Genomic DNA, 19,966 nt, shown 5'->3' on the forward strand with positions numbered 1-19,966 from the left:
ACCAATACTTGAATGGTAGCTGTTGTTATAAGAGAACTCTGCCAAATGCAGATGATCATCCCAACTCCCTCCAAAGTCTAAAACACAAGCACGTAGCATATCCTCAAGGGTTTGGATCATCCTTTCAGACTATCCATCTGTTTGAGGATGGTACGCTGTACTGATGTTCAATCTTGTTCCCATAGCTTCATGGAACTTCTTCCAAAACCTCGAAGTAAACCGAGTATCTCTATCAGACACGATCGATAACGGCACTCCATGCTTAGATACAACCTCTTTAATGAACAAGCTTGCTAAGGTCTCTGATAAGATAGCCTCTCGTATAGGCAGAAAGTGGGCACTTTTGGTCAAACGGTCCACAACCACCCAGATGGTATCATGATGCTTAGCTGTACGGGGTAGCTTAGTTATGAAATCCATGGTGATGTGTTCCTATTTCCATTCTGGTATCTCCAAAGGTTGCATCTTCCCATAAGGCTTCTGATGCTCTGCTTTGACTTGTAAACAAGTTAACTGTTGCCCCTCTTCTCAAAGCCTTTCGAATACCCCTTCCTACTTCTTCATCCTAGCTCTCCAACTGACTGTCTGACTCCAGCTTTCATTTCAGTTACTGATTCGCCTATACCAGTGTCATCATCGACCCGCTCCTGCACATCTCATCCTTAGTGAATAAAAGGGGTGCTTGTGCTTCTTAAGTAGCATTTACTTACCCAAAAACCTCGTCCGAGAACTTGTATAGAGAAGGATTTCCCGCGGCGCAGCAGTTCTTCCATACCAACTTAGCTGCCTGGCGCTGCTATTGGCATAACAACCGGTACACCATATGTTGGCCCAACCCAGTCCTCTCGTACTAGGGTTGGCTCCTCGCACTTACTGACATAATCTACCACGTCATTCTTCATTCCTGGCCATCAATAGTCTCTTTTCAAATCTTGGTACATCTTCGTAGTTCCTGGATGAATCGAATACCTTGACTTATGAGCTTCATCTAAGATTCGACCTCTGAGGTCTCCATGGCGTGGAATCCACATACGGTCAAACCTAGTCCTAACATCATGTGTGTTTTCCGTCAACTCGTCTTGCTGACCAAAAATCCTTTCTTTCTTTACTAGCCTTTCATCTACACGCACTTCTGACTGCACCTTGATGATTTCTTCAAATAAGCTTGAGTTCATAATTAGCTGATATGACTTTACTGTTGCAATGACTTCCTCATTCTTACGGCTTAGCGCATCAGCGACCACGTTAGCTTTACCAGGGTAGTACTTAATATCGCAGTCGTAATCCTTAATCAACTCCAGCCATCTTCTTTGTCTCATGTTTAATTCCTTCTGCTCGAAGAAGTACTTTAAACTCTTATGATCTGTGTAAATGGTACACTTAGTACCATACAGATAATGCCTCCATATCTTTAGAGCATGCACTACTGCTGCTAGCTCTAAATCATGCGTCGGATAAGTGCTCTCATGGACCTTCAACTGTCTAGACGCGTAAGGTATCACTCTTCCTCGTTGCATCAACACGCAACCTAACCCACGATGCGAAGCATCAGTACAAACAACAAAATCCTCGTCACCATCGGGTAAAGCAAGGATTGGAGCTTGCGTGAGTCTCTTCTTTAACACCTGAAAAGCCTCTTCTTGAAACTTACCCCAACTGAATACTATCGACTTTCGGGTCATACCGGTGAATGGTGCGGCTATTTTGGAGACACCTTCGATGAATATCCTATAGTAGCCAACTAACCCTAAGAAGCTTCGTATATCAGTCGGGTTCTGCGGAGTCTTCCAATTGTTTATAGCTTCAATCTTAGTTGGGTCCACGGTAATCCCTTCAAGATTGATCACGTTTCCTAGGAATTGCACTTCTCGCAACCAAAACGCGCACTTCGAAAACTTAGCATATAACTTCTCTTTCTTCAGAGTCTCCAATACCTCCCTCAGACGCTCAGCATGATCAGACTCGCTTCTGGAATAAATCAATAAATCATCGATGAAGACGATAACTAACTTGTCCAACATTGGCCGACACACCCTATTCATCATGTCCATAAATGCTGCGGGAGCATTCGTTAGACCGAATGACATTACGAGGAACTCGTAATGTCCATACCGCGTCCGAAACGCTGTTTTAGGGATGTCTGCCTCTTTCACTTTCAACTGACGATAGCCTGATATGAGATCTATTCGTGAGAACCAACTTGACCCTTGCAGCTGGTCAAACAGATCGTCAATCCTTGGCAAGGATATCTATTCTTTACCGTAAGCTTGTTCAACTTGCGATAGTCTATGCACATTCTCATACTTCCATCCTTCTTCTTCACGAACAATACTGGCACGCCCCAAGGGGAAAAACTTGGTCTTATGAAACCTTTGTCGAGGAGTTCTTGCAGTTGAGACATCAGTTCTTTCATTTCAGACGGCGCTAGACGGTAAGGTGCTTTCGCGGCGGGCTGGGCTCCTGGTACTAAATCTATCTGGAATTCTATCTCACGCTCCGGTGGCAACCCCGGAAGATCCTCAGGAAATACTTCTGGGTAGTCGCACACGATAGGAATATCTTTCATTTCTTTCGTCTCGGCCATGGCGTTGACAAAATACGCCAGGTAGGCACCACACCCTCGTCTTAATAACCCTTCCGCATTTATCATCGAAATGACGTTAAGCCCTGAACTTTCCTTATCACCATAAACCGTCACTGCACCGCCCTCCAAGGACTTTAGCTTTATTACCCTACTCTTACATACTATCTGAGCTTCATACTCGGACAACCAATCCATTCCCAAAACTACATCGAACCCTCCTAAGGTCATAACATACAAAGTAACAGGGAACTTATGTCCCTCTAGCTCTATATTACAACCCTTAACCATTTTCGTTATTTTAACCGAAGGGTCACTAGCGGTTTCTACTATAAAGGTTTCAGACACTCGACAACTCTTCATTTTAGCTAGTTTACTAAACGTCGTAGCTACAAAACTTCTATTCGCACCCAAATTAAATAATACTGAAGCAGAAATACCGTTTACTAAGAACGTACCAGTCACAACATCAGGAATCTGCCTAGCTTGTTCCTGGATCAGCATGTAGGATCTAGTCCTCGGCCTTGCGTGATTAGCATCTTTCTTCCCACTACCTCCAGCTTCCCCCTCCGTGCATTCCCTTGCAAAATAACTCGTCTTACCGCACTTATAGCATGCGGGTTTTGCACTGCATTCGTTAGCATAATGCCCCATCTTCCACACTTATAGCAGGCATTTGTCCACATCCTGCACTCTCCACCATGAGCCTTTCCATATTTATGGCACACGTCCGAACCAGTACCCCACTTGCACTCGCCACCGTGTACCTTTCCACATGTCTTGCATGTCTTTCTCCCCCACACCTTCTACTCCGTGTCCCTAGGGTTCCATAACTGAGTACCTGGGCGCTTGACATGACGACCCATTTCTTATCCTTCTTCTCTTCCACCATCACATCATCTGCCGACTAGTCATCGTAAACCATTTCCATGAGTCCTAGAGCAGAATCAAAAGTACCCGGTCTACCAGCCTTGACCAAGACGCGAACCTTCTGCGGTAGTCCCTAAGGTAACACTTGATCCACTTGGCTTCAGTGTTTACCATATCTGGCAACAAACTTGATAGACGGTTGAATTTAGGGGTGTATTCACGGTGTGTCATCTCACCCACCTTTAGGCTCAAGAACTTCATTTCAACCCTCTCAACCTCCGCATCAGCACAAAACCTCTTCATTACCAACTCCTTCAGATCATCCCACCGCATAGCTTTGATCTGCTCCCGGGTCTTCCTCTGTTCAACAGTTTCCCACCAGTACATGGCTTCATCAAGAAATGATTGGGTGGCAAAACCTACAGCTTGGTCGGGACGGCACTCGCTGATGCAGATAACCTTATCCATAGTCGTTATCCATTGGAGAGTAGCGATTGCATCTCCCAAGCCAGTCAGCTACGGCGGGTCACAACCTTTGAAGGACTTATAGTTGCACCCACCTCGGCCCCTTTTCTTGTCATCAACCTTCACTGACTTAACCACACTTGATTCTTCCCCCTCCCCTTCATCATTTTTCTTACCATCTCCTTCCGCCCTTTCAGCGGTTCTTTCACGGCCTCCAGAAGACCCTTCAGCATTCCAGTTCTTCGTAGCAGCTGCTACCGCTTGAGCAATGGCAGCTTGAACAGCAGGGTCAAGTTGATATCCCTCGTTGTTTCTCGAATTTCGACCAGCTGCACTTCCTTCTCCCTCATTGTTAGTAGCTGCTTCCACTGACGGTTCTCGGATAACGCGTGGCCTGCCGCGACGTCCCGTACGTCCTCCTTTTCCAGCAGCTTTCTTAGCTCCAGCCATTCTTATTCTATAAGGAAACACAAACGTCATCACTTAAGGGACCATTTAGTACAAGGATAGTAAGGCTAACAGGTAATAACAGTGGCCAACTGTGATTAGCTGATCACATTACTCTCCGTGTCCTACACATTTCCCTTTGTGAGTCCACTTGTGCTAGTTCTACTCCTAACAGTTAAATAATCAAACCGTACATATCATCACATACTCCTATCCCTAGCAATTTAAGCTAGCATTCATACATTCTTTATTCAGCAATCATGCAAACATTCATTCATTATTCTACTTTACATGTGAACTTGCTCACATACTTTACCTTTACTTAGCTTGCTTGAGCGACACATGGCATTCTCATACTGGCATCTTATTTCTTTTCTTTCTTTTCTTCTTTATTTTCTTACTTTAATCGCTAAGCTGATTCTTCTGTGGGAATGTAACGAATTAGCTTCAGTTAGTTAGGGGAAAAGACAGCGAATTACCCTTGATTCGCTATAGCTAAAAGATAACGAATTAGCCCCAATTCGTTATAGTCATTCGTTAAAGGAGATAACGAATTAGAAGGTCCAGTTCGCTACTTGGACTGGTTCGCTATATGGACTGATTCGTTAGAGGGTCCAGTTCGTTACCATGACTAGTTCGTTAAGAGAAATGTAACGAATTAGAAGTTTAATAGAATGACGGAATGGTCCCTGGACTTAGAAAAGAATGATTTAATTACAAATAAGCCCTTGGACTTTTAAGTAGCAAATTATTTAATGATTCAAAATCCTAATGGAAAATGTGTTAAGGCAGTTAATGAAAATAAAATATTTCCAAGCTGACCTGGCAGCTTAACCCCAGCCAGGGGCTCTGCCCCTTGGACCCCGCTAGGGGCTGCCGCCCCTAGAACCCCGCTGCCAGGGGCGCTGCCCCCAGACCCCCGTTCGTTGAGGGTAATAATTAAATTAGAAAGACGATATGCGTAGTGATAGTTTATTGATACGTATAATTATTATACAGTTAGTCGTGAACAGCTCAAGAAGGGAATAACCATAAACGGTGAACGCAACCGCATTGAGGTGAGGTTCTAGCCCCACTTCCTTGTTATGTTTTCGGGGCTGTGTGCATACTCGATGTTATAGTCAATACACTTACCTTTGGTGGTAAGTGTATGCCTTGTATGATTTATGTATGACGATTGCTTGACGGTACGTGAACGATCTTCCGATATTGCATGTGCCGTCAGGTGTTAGTTAAAGGTATGATTGATATGTATGATGTATGAATGACGCATGTATGAATATGTATGATGTATGAACAATATATGTATGAAATGTTGATGGTACGTGAACGCTCTTCGAAGATTGCACATATCGTCAAGGAAAGTATGTAAATGACAGGTATGTTATAGTAGCGCGAATGTAGGGAACCGACCCTAATAATATCGGCGAATGAAGGGAACCGACCCTAATAGTATCGGCGAATGTAGGGAACCGACCCTAATAATATCGGCGAAGGTTATAGGGCGGAATGCTCTTTAAAATGTATACATATGAATGAAAGTATGTAAGTAAGTACGAAAGAAAGAATGAAAGTACGTATGTAAGTAAGTGTGTAAGAAGATATGAAGGTATGTACCTCCGGGTGCATATGCTAGTATGTGAATGTATTGTATGTTGTATGATTAACTAGAACTCACTCAGCGTAGCTGACTTTTAGTATGCACGCAGGCTAATCGACTGAGGCAGTTGGCTTGAGGAAGACACATGGCAGGATCCGAAGAGGCTGGCATCTGGAGATTGTCGTAATGTTTGAAATGCTATGTTTTATGTTATGTTTTTGAAAGACACGTTATGGATGTTGTAATGAATGGTTGACTTTTGTATTATTCCGCGAAAGTTTTTATTAACTCTGATATTTAGAACCGCGTTTATGAGTAAATCCAACGTCAAAGTAGGACTACCGGTAACGGGGCCTTACATATATATATAAATTACAAATAATATTTTATTAAGTACGTTTCCATAAATTAAAATAATAGTATATATAATAAATCCTCATGTAAATACAATATTATATCATTTTTTGTTAACTAGTTGTTATAATAAATCTCATACTTAACATGTCCGGTTACTCTCGTTTCTCATAGACTGTCCGCGCGTAATTCTAGTCTCTTTCTCACTACCTTAATCATCCTCGTTCATCCTTGAGGTGAGTACCACATTCCCCTCTTTTTGCTTGTTTTCTCACGTTTTAGGGACATATGCGTAATTTATATTTCTTATATATAGTTATACTCAAAAACTGCAACTTTGTCTTATGTGTTAACAACTTATACCTTACTTGTTTATATGCTTATTTGCTTTGTATGCTTCCGCATTCGGAGAGGTCCAACATAATCTCAGTCTAGTATGATCATACGCCAGTCGTTATAGCTTTGTGCTTCTCGACATCTCAGATATACTTGCTCATTTGGTTAATTTGTTTTACTCATATGACTTGTTGCAAATAATTATTTTCTATAAGAATATGTAAACTGGTGTGTTGCTCACTCAACCTCGTGTTGATAAAACCATTCTATTTTCAACCAAGGTTGCAAAGTCGCTAGGCGCTCCCAGCGCAGTCGACTAGGGAGTTGCGAGTACTCGGTCTAGGCTGGGTGTACTCGGGGAGTACTCGGACATGGTATTTTATAAAGAAATTTATTTTTCGGAGATTATATATATGTCAAATACGAAAATTTTTCTTAATATTCTAGAAAATACAAATGAAAAATACAAAAACAATCAATAACACGTACATATTAGTTCAAGAACATGTCCCATTTGATGAAAGATGTACATCAATAGAACTTTAATAAGAGGTTTGCGAGTTTAGAACTTTGAATCGGATGATAAAAATGGTGTTTGCAAGTTTAGAACATAATTTAGGTTGCGTCTTAGCGTGAAAAGGAAAAAAACAGTGGTGGGATCATGGAGAAATTGAGTTTTTTTAATAAAAGTCAAAATTTTGTTAAGACCGAGTTGGACCGCCCAGGCCGAGTAGAGCCGCCTAGGTCCGAGTTGGACCGCCTAGGATCGATTTGGACCGCCTAGGGCCGATTCCGAGTTTTTTGACCTTGGAGAAGAAAAGCGGTGCAGTGAAGTGCCGAAGGGCACCTAGGCGCCGAGTACTCGGCCGCCAAGGCCGAGTTTTACAACACTGTTTTCAACGCATATGCAGGTATTCGTTTGATGTGAAGTACAAGATCACTTAAGGATTTACGTTAGAAGAAAACTTAATGTGTCATATTGTTATTGATTGATATATGTACTTTGTTTTATTTAGATTTTGTAAAGATGATTGTTATTTGGAAATTTAATTAATAGATATCGAGACTTTTAATAATGCATATCTTTGAGAGCTGTGACAATCAGTTCGAGCCCTGGCATTTCCGCCGTAGGTTGGGTGTGACAAAAAAGACATAAGTGTGGGGATGTTTGATGTGTTGTAAAACATACTTGTTTTCCGCATTATTTATCATTTTTTTAGTCGCTTTTATATATAATATTTAATGTCTCTTAACTTGTTTTAGTATGGTATTACATAGTTATATATTTTTCGTAGGTTGCGGGTTTTAAAGAGAAAAGAACCAGGTTTATGGAGGACTAAAAGGGCCTTTATGATCAAATCTTGAAGAACCAAGTTAAAGCCCGACCCGAGCTCATTTGTGTGAAGCCTTGAATGAGTATTATATATTATCACACAAAAAATATAAAAGCCTAAGCCTAATAATACATTTCGTGCGGCAATAGATTCAAAGGAGAAAAGGAAAACAATATAAACCAAAGTTTTGGTTTATATAGGGGATTTTGAACGGCTCTTTGAAGTAAAGAAAATAATATTATATAATACAAAAGGCTCTCATTTGTGGCGTGGTGCAGCCAAGGAACAAGAAAACAAAAATAAAGAAATTAAAACCCTTTGGGATTACTTCCGATCGCCAGAAAGCAAAAAGAAGAGAAAAAAATAATTGGATACCATCAAGTTTTGAAGAGAATATATTTTTGAAAGAAGAGGCGGCCAGGAAGTATTGGTAAAAGAGTTTTAGTGCACTATTCGGTTCGTTATTTGTTTGGTTTTGAGTTTTAGACATTATTTACTTCATTCAATAATTGTTAGACATGAGTTTGACTACTATTTATCTTGATTCTTTTATTATTATGAGTAGCTAAACTATTTGCACTACCTAGGTTTTGATGATTATTGACATTGTTTGGCGGTTTATTTGGTTTTGATTGATCACATGACGTATTACTATTGAAAAGCTTTATTTCATTCGATCTTTGGTGCGTTAAAATATTGTTTTTATATAATTATTACTTATGATTCTGTGTATTACTTTGATTGATTGATTGTGTGTCGTTCGGTTAGGGTTCTACGTTTAGGTCATAGACTTGGTGTTTTTGATCTTGTCATGGTTAATACTACCATAGGAATCTTGAGTAATTATTAAAATTCAATAGGTTCACCTTCCTTACGACCGAGAGGTAATAGGGAGTCGGTCTGGTTTAGTTTTGCGTGAAAATATGTGTCTTAGATCGGGTTAGATATTGTTACCCCTTTATCCTTATAATTGCTAGTACCAATTTTAAGCGAGTTTTGTGTCATTGAGTCCGAGAGGAGATGCTTCATTAGGGTACCTTAGGAATCTTTTATCCCGGTGCATTTATTCAATCTTCTTAGATTTGTGAGGGTTAGTTGGTGAGACCGAGAGGTGATCTAGCAAACTTTAATGAGCCTTAGTTGATTATTTTAAGATCCCGGTGTCGTGTGATTAGTTAATTCCGTTATCCGTTGAACTGTCAGTAGGATTTTTGCCTAGGTAGTCGTTTCTCCATATTCGTTAAAACCTCGTTAACTTTTCTTGTTAGTTTCGTTAAGTTAAGTAAGTTAGTTAAATTATTTAAATAAAAATTAAAATAAAATCAATTAAATATTATTAGGTAGGACTTGGATTAGGGTTTATAATCTGAGCAGTTCTCACGTGTCTTCGAGTTCGATATCCGGACTTTCCTTTTCTTTGTTATACGCGACCGGTACACTTGTCGTTTGTGTGAACTAGGATAGGTTGTTTGGTTTTTAAAGCTTAGTTGTGATTCGTGTTTTATTTATATATATATACATATATTCGCGCACCAAGAAAAGCTAAGACGAAAATGAATCTTTATAATGAACAAAAATTTGGATTATTAAGCAAGTTATCATTACATTCATATATATTCATACCTGCATATATATATATATATATAAGATTTTATGGAGAAAATTAAAAGTTCGATGACGAGAAAACAACAAGTTTGGAGGTTCGGTTTATCCAATTTACGTTTATTTAATGTTTTATATATATAATAAAGCCAATAATTTGATAAAAAGAACATTAAAAAAATAAAACAAAAACCGGGCCTTGGGATTCGAACCTGCGCCCCAGGCCGGTACTTGCTGTTTGAGAAACATGCGCTCACCATCAGGCCAGCGCCTTACTTTTATAAGAGGATGAAACTGGGAATTCAAATACACAACAACCAGTTCTTGTTCTTCCCCAAATCAAACCCTAGACATTAAATCCGTTTAATTGCTTGGTGTTGATTCAAATTGACTTAGGGTTTTCGTTTGTTGATTAAAAACGAGTATACAGCAATGTTTAATTACCGTAATTGATGATGAATTGAGTGAGAACGACCGTTTAGGGTTACTGCTAAAAGTTTGAATGTGTAATTGTCACACCCTCAAAATCCACTAACGGAGTTTTACCGTCAGAGGGTGTGAACTGGCAGGATCGGAATCATTAGTTATAACCAAACCCAAGAAAAACGTTTAAATGAAAGTAAATGCGGAAGCGTAAAACCTTAATTCAAAAGTTGCGTCACGCAGGACGACTTAAAAACCAAAAGTAACTGTTAAAGTTTAAATTTGCGGGATAAAAATGTTTTCAATAATGCATGCTCCTAAACCGCGCGCCCGCCTCGGCTACCTGAGAATAACATACTAAAAGTGTCAACACAAGGTTGGTGAGTTCACAAGTAAAATAAGATAAATTGTTTAGCGTTTTGCGTAACCTCGTTACGACGTTTAAATGTTGCGTAACCTCGTTACGACGTTTGAGTGTGTAACCACGTTACAACGTTTAAGTATTGCGTAACCTCGTTACGACGTTTGAGCGTGTAACCATGTTACAACGTTTAAGTGTTGCATTACCAGATAGTGTTATGTTAAATTATATATCGATAGGTAGCTAATCTATACAACAAGTATTGCTAAGTGGTTCGCGACCGAAGCTGACTGTTTATCAAGTGCCCGTCACCAGGTCATCCAGACCATGGTATGTGTTAGCCCAAATTTACACCCACTCAACCTCCAGTTGAGCTATAACGTCGGGTGGGGTTTGTCAAACCCAGTAGTACTACCCAAAAGTGACTCGCTATTCCAAATATTAACCGGTCCGATGTGTGGGACTTCAAGTTGTTACAAATGCCGCTTAGCCTTTACAAGTGATATATAATTTATAACAAAATCTTTCATATGCGTTTATCTCAGAAAATATGTTTATCGGAGTATGTTATCTCCCCCAAGTGAAAACGTCTGAAAGCAGTTTAAGAGTGGGGTAAAGTGAACTCACTGTTTGCGAAGAATATCCGATCTAGATCACCGAGTGATGCGCGTCGTAGAAAACTCTCTAGCGTTCTAAAACAACAAGGAGATTTTCTAAGTATCGGAACGTTTAACGAGTCTCTAGACTCGGCACATAATACCTATGCACGTAACATGTTTCGTGTTTCGTTTGTGTATTGTGTGTGACTCTACAAGTACAATCGTGATACGACATATGAGTGAGCAATTACTTCCGTGTCATGTGTTAATAACCTACTTACTAGCAATAATTCCCGTAAGGGCAATTTGGTCAACAAACAAAGACTAACTAACCAATATTTCCCGCAAGGGTAATTTGGTCAATTCATGGCAATCAACTAGCAACTATTTCCCCGCAAGGGTATTTTGGTCAAAATTACAACAATTATATAGAAACTACCATATTTCATGCATTCCTATACAACTCAGCAGCTAGTTTCGTTATGACAGAATTTCTACTTGAAAGATTGTACTAGTTCACCGATTATAACGTCTCAATTAATTCACCAAAAATTACCACAGAAACATACATGTCTTAGGTTTCCAGAACATATTTTATCTTATTTTTATTCCATATAGATTGCTCACAATGATCAAAACATTACAGCTAACTTTTATCAGCCAGATTCATGCACATCAGAATGTTATTTGCAATTCCCGTTAAACGAAAAATCCAATAAATGCAAGACCACTTGGGTTTGGTTCCTAACTCAGTGAGTCAACTTCCAGAAGTGGAACCAACCCAATTGGTCTCGTGGTTCATGAGATATAACATTTACAACATAGCCTAACAGCAGGTCTAACAGCTCAGCTTTGCATCACGTTTTTGTAAAATCATAAAAGTATACTTCCACTTATCCAAAAATTACGAATTTATACTTCATAGAAACTAGACTCAGCCTAGTTTACTGCAGTACCCACAATCTCAATCAATTTTCATGTTTACACTTCGTTACAGTCAGTTAAACATCGTATATACATTCTGTCCAGAATCTGTTCACATCAAAACTCAACATAATCACAACCTATGAGCTATTATGCATCCATACAACCCTCTAGATACTATAATTACTATCCATGCATATCAATCCCACATACATACAAGCTTAGGGTTTTACTTACACTCCCAATCAAGGACACAACAATTAACATGCAATACTATCAAACTAGTTATCAATCTATTATCCAATTAACAAGAATCATAATAATCATATATATACAAGAATCGGCCAACTTAGGGTTTTCCTACAACCCATCAAACATAAAAATTACACAACAAGGAGGTAAGAGATGATCAAGTATACCTTCCTAGCACCTAGTTCTTGGATCAAGGACTTGAATTGATGTGTGTGTGTGTGATCTATGTGGACGGCAGCCGTGGATAGGGGAGCAAGGGGAGAGCCGATCGTAGGGTTAATAATAATAATAATAGTTAGGGTTTAGAGTTTAAGTTATATTTATAAGCAAACAAGTTACATTCTAGTCCCTAAACTTCCAATTGTTGTTTTTCTCTAGAATATTCCATCATACTTGAACAATTAAGATAACATGACCATACTATTATCACATAGCACATAATCCTAACACATAATAATCATATAATTAGTGTCTTGACGTTTGTCGTTTATTTGTCAATCGTTTGCGTTAACTCGTTTGCGTTTCGGTGCAAATCCCGAAAGACTACACATGTAGTAAGTGTTAAGCGTCATTTAAACCCTAGTTTAAATGTAATGAAGTGTGCGTTAAAGATTCAACGATCTTAAAGTTTGAATTGACGGAGTTGAGTTAACGAGGTTAACCTGAAATTGACGATTGTCACATCATTCCCATGTTAAAGAATTTTCGTCCCGAAAATTGAGTCAAGTCGTGATGAGAGCCTGAAAAAGTAAGAAAAATTTTCAGTTTGTCATATCATCCCCTAGTAGAAAGAAATTTCGTCCCGAAATTTAGTTCATACCTCCGGTGATGTTTGACGGTTTGCCGGGTTTCGCGGTTTCCGGTGTTTGGTTAGCCCTTCAAAAAGGTGAGGATACTTTTTCATCATTTGATCCTCGCGTTCCCACGTGAACTCCGGTCCACGTCTCGAGTTCCAACGAACCTTAACAATTGGAATTTTGCTGTGTTTGAGCGTTTTGGTTTCCCAATCCAAAACCTCGACTGGTTCCTCAATGAACCGTAACTGTTCATCAACTTGTAGTTCCTCCAAAGGGACTACTTGGGTTTCATCAGATAGGCATTTCTTCAAATTTGATACGTGGAATACATCGTGTACGCCACTTAGTTCTGTTGGTAGGTCCAGTCGGTACGCTACCGGACCAATGCGCTCAGTTATCCGATACGGACCAACATATCGTGGGTTGAGTTTGTTTCGCTTACCAAAGCGAACCACACCTTTCCAAGGTGAGACTTTGAGTAACACTCGATCGTTTGCTTGAAATTCGAGAGGTTTTCGGCGCCTGTCGGCGTAACTCTTTTGGCGATCTCGTGCTGCTGCCATGCGATTTCGGATTTGGACAATCTTTTCCGAAGTTTCGAGTACCAGTTCCGGACCAGTGATTTGGCTATCACCCACCTCTGCCCAGCAGAGTGGTGATCGACACTTCCGTCCATACAGCGCTTCAAACGGCGCTGCCTTAATGCTTGCGTGGTAGCTGTTATTATACGAAAACTCTACCAAGGGTAAATGGGGTTCCCAACTTTTTTCGAAATCTAAGACGCATGCACGCAACATATCCTCCAGGGTCTGGATAGTCCGTTCACTCTGCCCATCTGTCTGAGGATGGTATGCGGTACTCATATCGAGACGTGTGCCCAGTGCGCTTTGCAGCGACTTCCAAAAGTGTGAGGTAAAACGAGAATCCCGGTCGGAAATGATGGAGACAGGCACTCCGTGTCTCGACACTACTTCCTTCATGTAGACACGAGTCAGTCTTTCCATTTTGTCTGTTTCCTTAATCGCTAGAAAATGTGCCGATTTAGTCAACCGGTCAACGATCACCCAGATGGTATCGCATCCCGTCGGTTTCTTAGGCAAACCCGTAATAAAGTCCATTGAGATTTGTTCCCATTTCCACATTGGGAGTTCCGGCTGTTGCAGTAGACCAGATGGTTTCTGGTATTCTATCTTGACTCTGGCACAAGTCAAACATTTGCTCACGTAGGTTGCAATGTCGGCTTTCATATTCGGCCACCAGTAAAGTTCCTTTAAATCATGGTACATTTTATCTGAGCCAGGGTGGATAGAATATCGGGACTTGTGAGCTTCGTCCATCACTAGAGTTCTCAACTCTCCGTATCGTGGAACCCAAATCCGGTTCTCAAAATATCGGACCCCGTCCGACCTGGTTTCAAGTTGCTTGCTCATGCCCCGCATGAGTTCCGATGGGAGATTATCATCTTTCAAAGCTTCCAGTTGCGCATCGCGAATCTGATCGGGTAAGCTGGCATGAATCGTGAGTTGCAATGCTCTCACCCGTCTGGGTTTATCTGTTTCTTTTCTGCTAAGGGCGTCGGCCACCACATTGGCCTTGCCAGGGTGGTACTTGATGGCACAATCATAGTCTTTAAGCAGCTCGACCCAACGACGCTGTCGCATGTTCAGCTCTTTCTGATCGTAGATATGTTGGAGACTCTTGTGGTCGGTGTAAATGGTAAACTTGGTACCGTACAAGTAATGCCTCCATATCTTAAGAGCAAACACTACAGCTCCGAGTTCCAAATCATGGGTCGTGTAGTTCCTCTCGTGAACCCGTAGTTGTCTAGAGGCGTAGGCTATAACTTTCTCGAGTTGCATCAGCACACAACCGAGACCTTGTATAGATGCGTCACAGTGTACCTCAAAATTTTCTGTTCCCTCGGGGAGGGCTAAAATAGGGGCGCTACAAAGCTTGGTTTTCAACAGTTGAAAAGCGGATTCTTGCGCGTCACCCCAGTTGTACTTAGTGCCCTTGTGAGTCAAAGCGGAGAGGGGTTGAGCAATCTTTGAAAATCCCTCGATGAAACGCCGGTAGTAGCCGGCCAGCCCTAGGAATTGTCGCACCTCAGTCGGAGTCTTAGGTGCTTCCCAGTTTTTGATGGCCTCTACCTTACCGGGATCGACATGGATACCATTCTCATTGATCACATGTCCTAAAAAGTGAACCTCGCGAAGCCAGAATTCACATTTCGAGAGTTTAGCATACAGTTGTTCCTTCTTCAATAGCTCCAGAATTACCCTTAAGTGCCCTTCGTGGTCAGTCTCGTTCTGGGAGTAGACGAGAATATCATCGATGAAAAACAATCACGAACTTGTCGAGGTACGCCTTGCATACTCGATTCATGAGATCCATAAATACTGCTGGCGCGTTGGTTAGGCCAAAAGGCATAACCGAGAACTCGTAGTGACCATACCGTGTTCTGAAAGCCGTCTTTGAGATATCTTCTTCGCGCACTCTCAGCTGGTGGTAACCGGATCGTAGATCGATCTTCGAGTAGTAACTCGATCCCTGAAGCTGGTCAAACAAATCATCAATTCGGGGTAAAGGATAACGGTTCTTGACCGTCACCTTGTTCAACTCCCGGTAGTCGATGCACATTCGGAAAGTCCCGTCTTTCTTTCGGACAAACAAGACAGGGGCTCCCCATGGCGATGAGCTAGGTCGGATAAAACCTTTATCCAACAAATCTTGTAACTGGGTGGACAACTCCTGAAGTTCCGCCGGTGCGAGTCGATACGGGGCTCGTGCTATGGGTGCTGCACCGGGTGTCAACTCGATTTGAAATTCGACTTGACGAATAGGAGGGAGTCCGGGCAAATCCTCCGGGAAGACTTCTGGAAAATCTCGCACAACCGGAATGTCTTCAATTTGTTTCTCCTCCACAGGTTTCTCAACAATCTGCGCCAGAATTGCCGGATGACCCTTTCTTAAATACTTCTGTGCCTTCATAATGGTAATGATGCTGGTGGTCATGCCGCTTCTCTCGCCTCGGACCGAAATGATCTCGCCTGAAGGGGTGGTAATATGGACGATCTTATCATGACATATAATCTCCGCTCGGTTCTCAGATAACCAGTCCATGCCGACAACGACATCGAAACTACTAAGCGTAAAAGGAATAAGGTCGATGTCAAAGACATGACCTGACAATTTCAACTTACATCCCGCAAGTATATGAGTTGTTATTACAGTTTTACCGTTGGCTAATTCAACAGGAAACTTAGCGTCTAACGGGGTTGGAGTAAGGTCTAAAAGTTGGCTAAAGGCCTTTGACACAAAACTCCTATCAGCTCCAGTGTCAAACAAAACAGAAGCAAAACAATCGTTTACAGGGAACTTACCAGACACCACATGCGGATCTCTGCGGGCTTGACCTGATCCAATCACAAACGCTTTTCCTTTGCCATTTCCTCCACCATTACTGCCACTTCCATTACCCCCATTATTGTCATTCTGTTTCAGCTTGGGGCAATCCTTCCGGGAATGACCTTCCTGTCCACATTCAAAACATCCCTTAGTCGTCATCGGTTGTTTAGGAGCACCCTTTGCTACAAGGTCTCCTCTACAGTCTTTCGCTAGGTGACCTATCTTTCCACATCTTTGACACTTGACACGGTCACACTGGCCAACATGATGAAAGTTGCACCTGTTGCACTTTGGATACTTCCCAACATATCCGCTCGAAACCTGCCCGCTACCGTTGTTGTTGGAGTTGTTGTTGTGATTCTGAGTGTTAAAGCTCCGAGTGAACTCGGGCTTACGGTAGTGTTGTTGCGGTGGGAGGTTCGAGGATGAAGATCTGGTGTTGTCGAACTTTCTCTTCCCGCTGTTCGGGTTGCTGTTGCTGTTACTGTTGCTGACGTGGTCATTACTCGGGTTGTCACGGGCTTTAGTGGTCGTACCCCTAGGTGGTAGCGCACCTTGGGTCACAGCCTGATCCGTCAGTTTGTGAGCCAAACGGATCGCTTGTTGGATCGTGGCTGGTCTGGAAGACGTCACCATACCCTGAATCTGTGGTGCTAACCCATCGATGTACATCTCTATTCTCTTGCTCGGCGGATCCACCATCCGCGGACACATCACGGCCAACTCGTGCGAACGAGTAGTGTAGGCTTCGATCTCCGAACCTACCATCTTCAGTGACCAAAATTCTGATTCTAACTTCGAAATTTCTTCCCTCGGACAGTACTCTTCTCGCATCATGTTCTTGAACTCCTCCCAGTTCATTGCGTTTGCTAGTTCCAATCCAAGGATCTGCACAATTGTACATCGTCTATGGACACCTCTAAGTGTGCCTCCTCCTCAGCCGGTTCTTCCTCCGGTTCTTCTTCGGGTTCCTCCTCGGGATCTTCCTCGGGATCCTCCTCAGGCTCCTCTTCGGGATCTTCTTCTGGTTCTACTTCAGGCTCTGCCTCGGGCTCGGCCTCAGGCTCGGCTGCGTTCTGAGCAATCTGCATTTGCAAGACATCGCAGCGCTCTAAAGCTATCTCGGTTCGGGTCCTTGCTACTTGGAGTTGCTCTTGCATGTCTATCATCTCGGCTTGCATCTTCATCATAACCTTCGTTTGTTGCTCACTAGTCTCTTGTATATCTTTCATTGCCGCTGCCATGCGGGCAATCTCCTCCTTAGTCTCGGTTCCGTCTTTAAACAGTCTGGAAACGTTCTCCCTCGTATAGCGCATGTAACCCACGTCACGCTCCAAGTATGAGACAACAGCTACGAGAACTCTCTCTACAGGTTCGGTTATGGGTGGTAGGGTGTTGGGATAAGCAGGGTGGTTCGGGTGAGGCAACGGGGGAACTTGTTCGCGATAGACCATACGTCTGATCATGTTAGGGTACCAATCCCAGCTAACGTCGTTTTCGTAAAGGCCTCCGGATAGGCGGTACCTCTTCGGTGCGGGAGCTTCGAGTTCCGGGACTACACGGGGTGGCGAGGCAGTAGGTAACTGCGGTTCCTTCCCGTGGGTATGCGTCATCGAATCGGATGATGATGAGGGTGGCGTCGACATTCTTACAGGTAAGCCGTGTATATGCGCGCGTATGAGTGAAGGAGGTAAAGAAATAAGATTTAAAGACTACACAAGCCTATGTAGGGCGTAACTCTATAACTAATGGGTCGTCGCGGTTATAGTCTAGTATGCATGCAGCTTCTAGTTCGCTATAACCAATGGCTCTGATACCAATCTGTCACACCCTCAAAATCCACTAACGGAGTTTTACCGTCAGAGGGTGTGAACTGGCAGGATCGGAATCATTAGTTATAACCAAACCCAAGAAAAACGTTTAAATGAAAGTAAATGCGGAAGCGTAAAACCTTAATTCAAAAGTTGCGTCACGCAGGACGACTTAAAAACCAAAAGTAACTGTTAAAGTTTAAATTTGCGGGATAAAAATGTTTTCAATAATGCATGCTCCTAAACCGCGCGCCCGCCTCGGCTACCTGAGAATAACATACTAAAAGTGTCAACACAAGGTTGGTGAGTTCACAAGTAAAATAAGATAAATTGTTTAGCGTTTTGCGTAACCTCGTTACGACGTTTAAATGTTGCGTAACCTCGTTACGACGTTTGAGTGTGTAACCACGTTACAACGTTTAAGTATTGCGTAACCTCGTTACGACGTTTGAGCGTGTAACCATGTTACAACGTTTAAGTGTTGCATTACCAGATAGTGTTATGTTAAATTATATATCGATAGGTAGCTAATCTATACAACAAGTATTGCTAAGTGGTTCGCGACCGAAGCTGACTGTTTATCAAGTGCCCGTCACCAGGTCATCCAGACCATGGTATGTGTTAGCCCAAATTTACACCCACTCAACCTCCAGTTGAGCTATAACGTCGGGTGGGGTTTGTCAAACCCAGTAGTACTACCCAAAAGTGACTCGCTATTCCAAATATTAACCGGTCCGATGTGTGGGACTTCAAGTTGTTACAAATGCCGCTTAGCCTTTACAAGTGATATATAATTTATAACAAAATCTTTCATATGCGTTTATCTCAGAAAATATGTTTATCGGAGTATGTTATCTCCCCCAAGTGAAAACGTCTGAAAGCAGTTTAAGAGTGGGGTAAAGTGAACTCACTGTTTGCGAAGAATATCCGATCTAGATCACCGAGTGATGCGCGTCGTAGAAAACTCTCTAGCGTTCTAAAACAACAAGGAGATTTTCTAAGTATCGGAACGTTTAACGAGTCTCTAGACTCGGCACATAATACCTATGCACGTAACATGTTTCGTGTTTCGTTTGTGTATTGTGTGTGACTCTACAAGTACAATCGTGATACGACATATGAGTGAGCAATTACTTCCGTGTCATGTGTTAATAACCTACTTACTAGCAATAATTCCCGTAAGGGCAATTTGGTCAACAAACAAAGACTAACTAACCAATATTTCCCGCAAGGGTAATTTGGTCAATTCATGGCAATCAACTAGCAACTATTTCCCCGCAAGGGTATTTTGGTCAAAATTACAACAATTATATAGAAACTACCATATTTCATGCATTCCTATACAACTCAGCAGCTAGTTTCGTTATGACAGAATTTCTACTTGAAAGATTGTACTAGTTCACCGATTATAACGTCTCAATTAATTCACCAAAAATTACCACAGAAACATACATGTCTTAGGTTTCCAGAACATATTTTATCTTATTTTTATTCCATATAGATTGCTCACAATGATCAAAACATTACAGCTAACTTTTATCAGCCAGATTCATGCACATCAGAATGTTATTTGCAATTCCCGTTAAACGAAAAATCCAATAAATGCAAGACCACTTGGGTTTGGTTCCTAACTCAGTGAGTCAACTTCCAGAAGTGGAACCAACCCAATTGGTCTCGTGGTTCATGAGATATAACATTTACAACATAGCCTAACAGCAGGTCTAACAGCTCAGCTTTGCATCACGTTTTTGTAAAATCATAAAAGTATACTTCCACTTATCCAAAAATTACGAATTTATACT

Source organism: Bidens hawaiensis, unplaced genomic scaffold, assembly GCF_021521415.1.
Source record: "Bidens hawaiensis isolate Kalapana, Puna unplaced genomic scaffold, B.hawaiensis_p1.1 tig00003217_1, whole genome shotgun sequence".
In the NCBI taxonomy this organism is placed as follows: Eukaryota; Viridiplantae; Streptophyta; class Magnoliopsida; order Asterales; family Asteraceae; genus Bidens; species Bidens hawaiensis.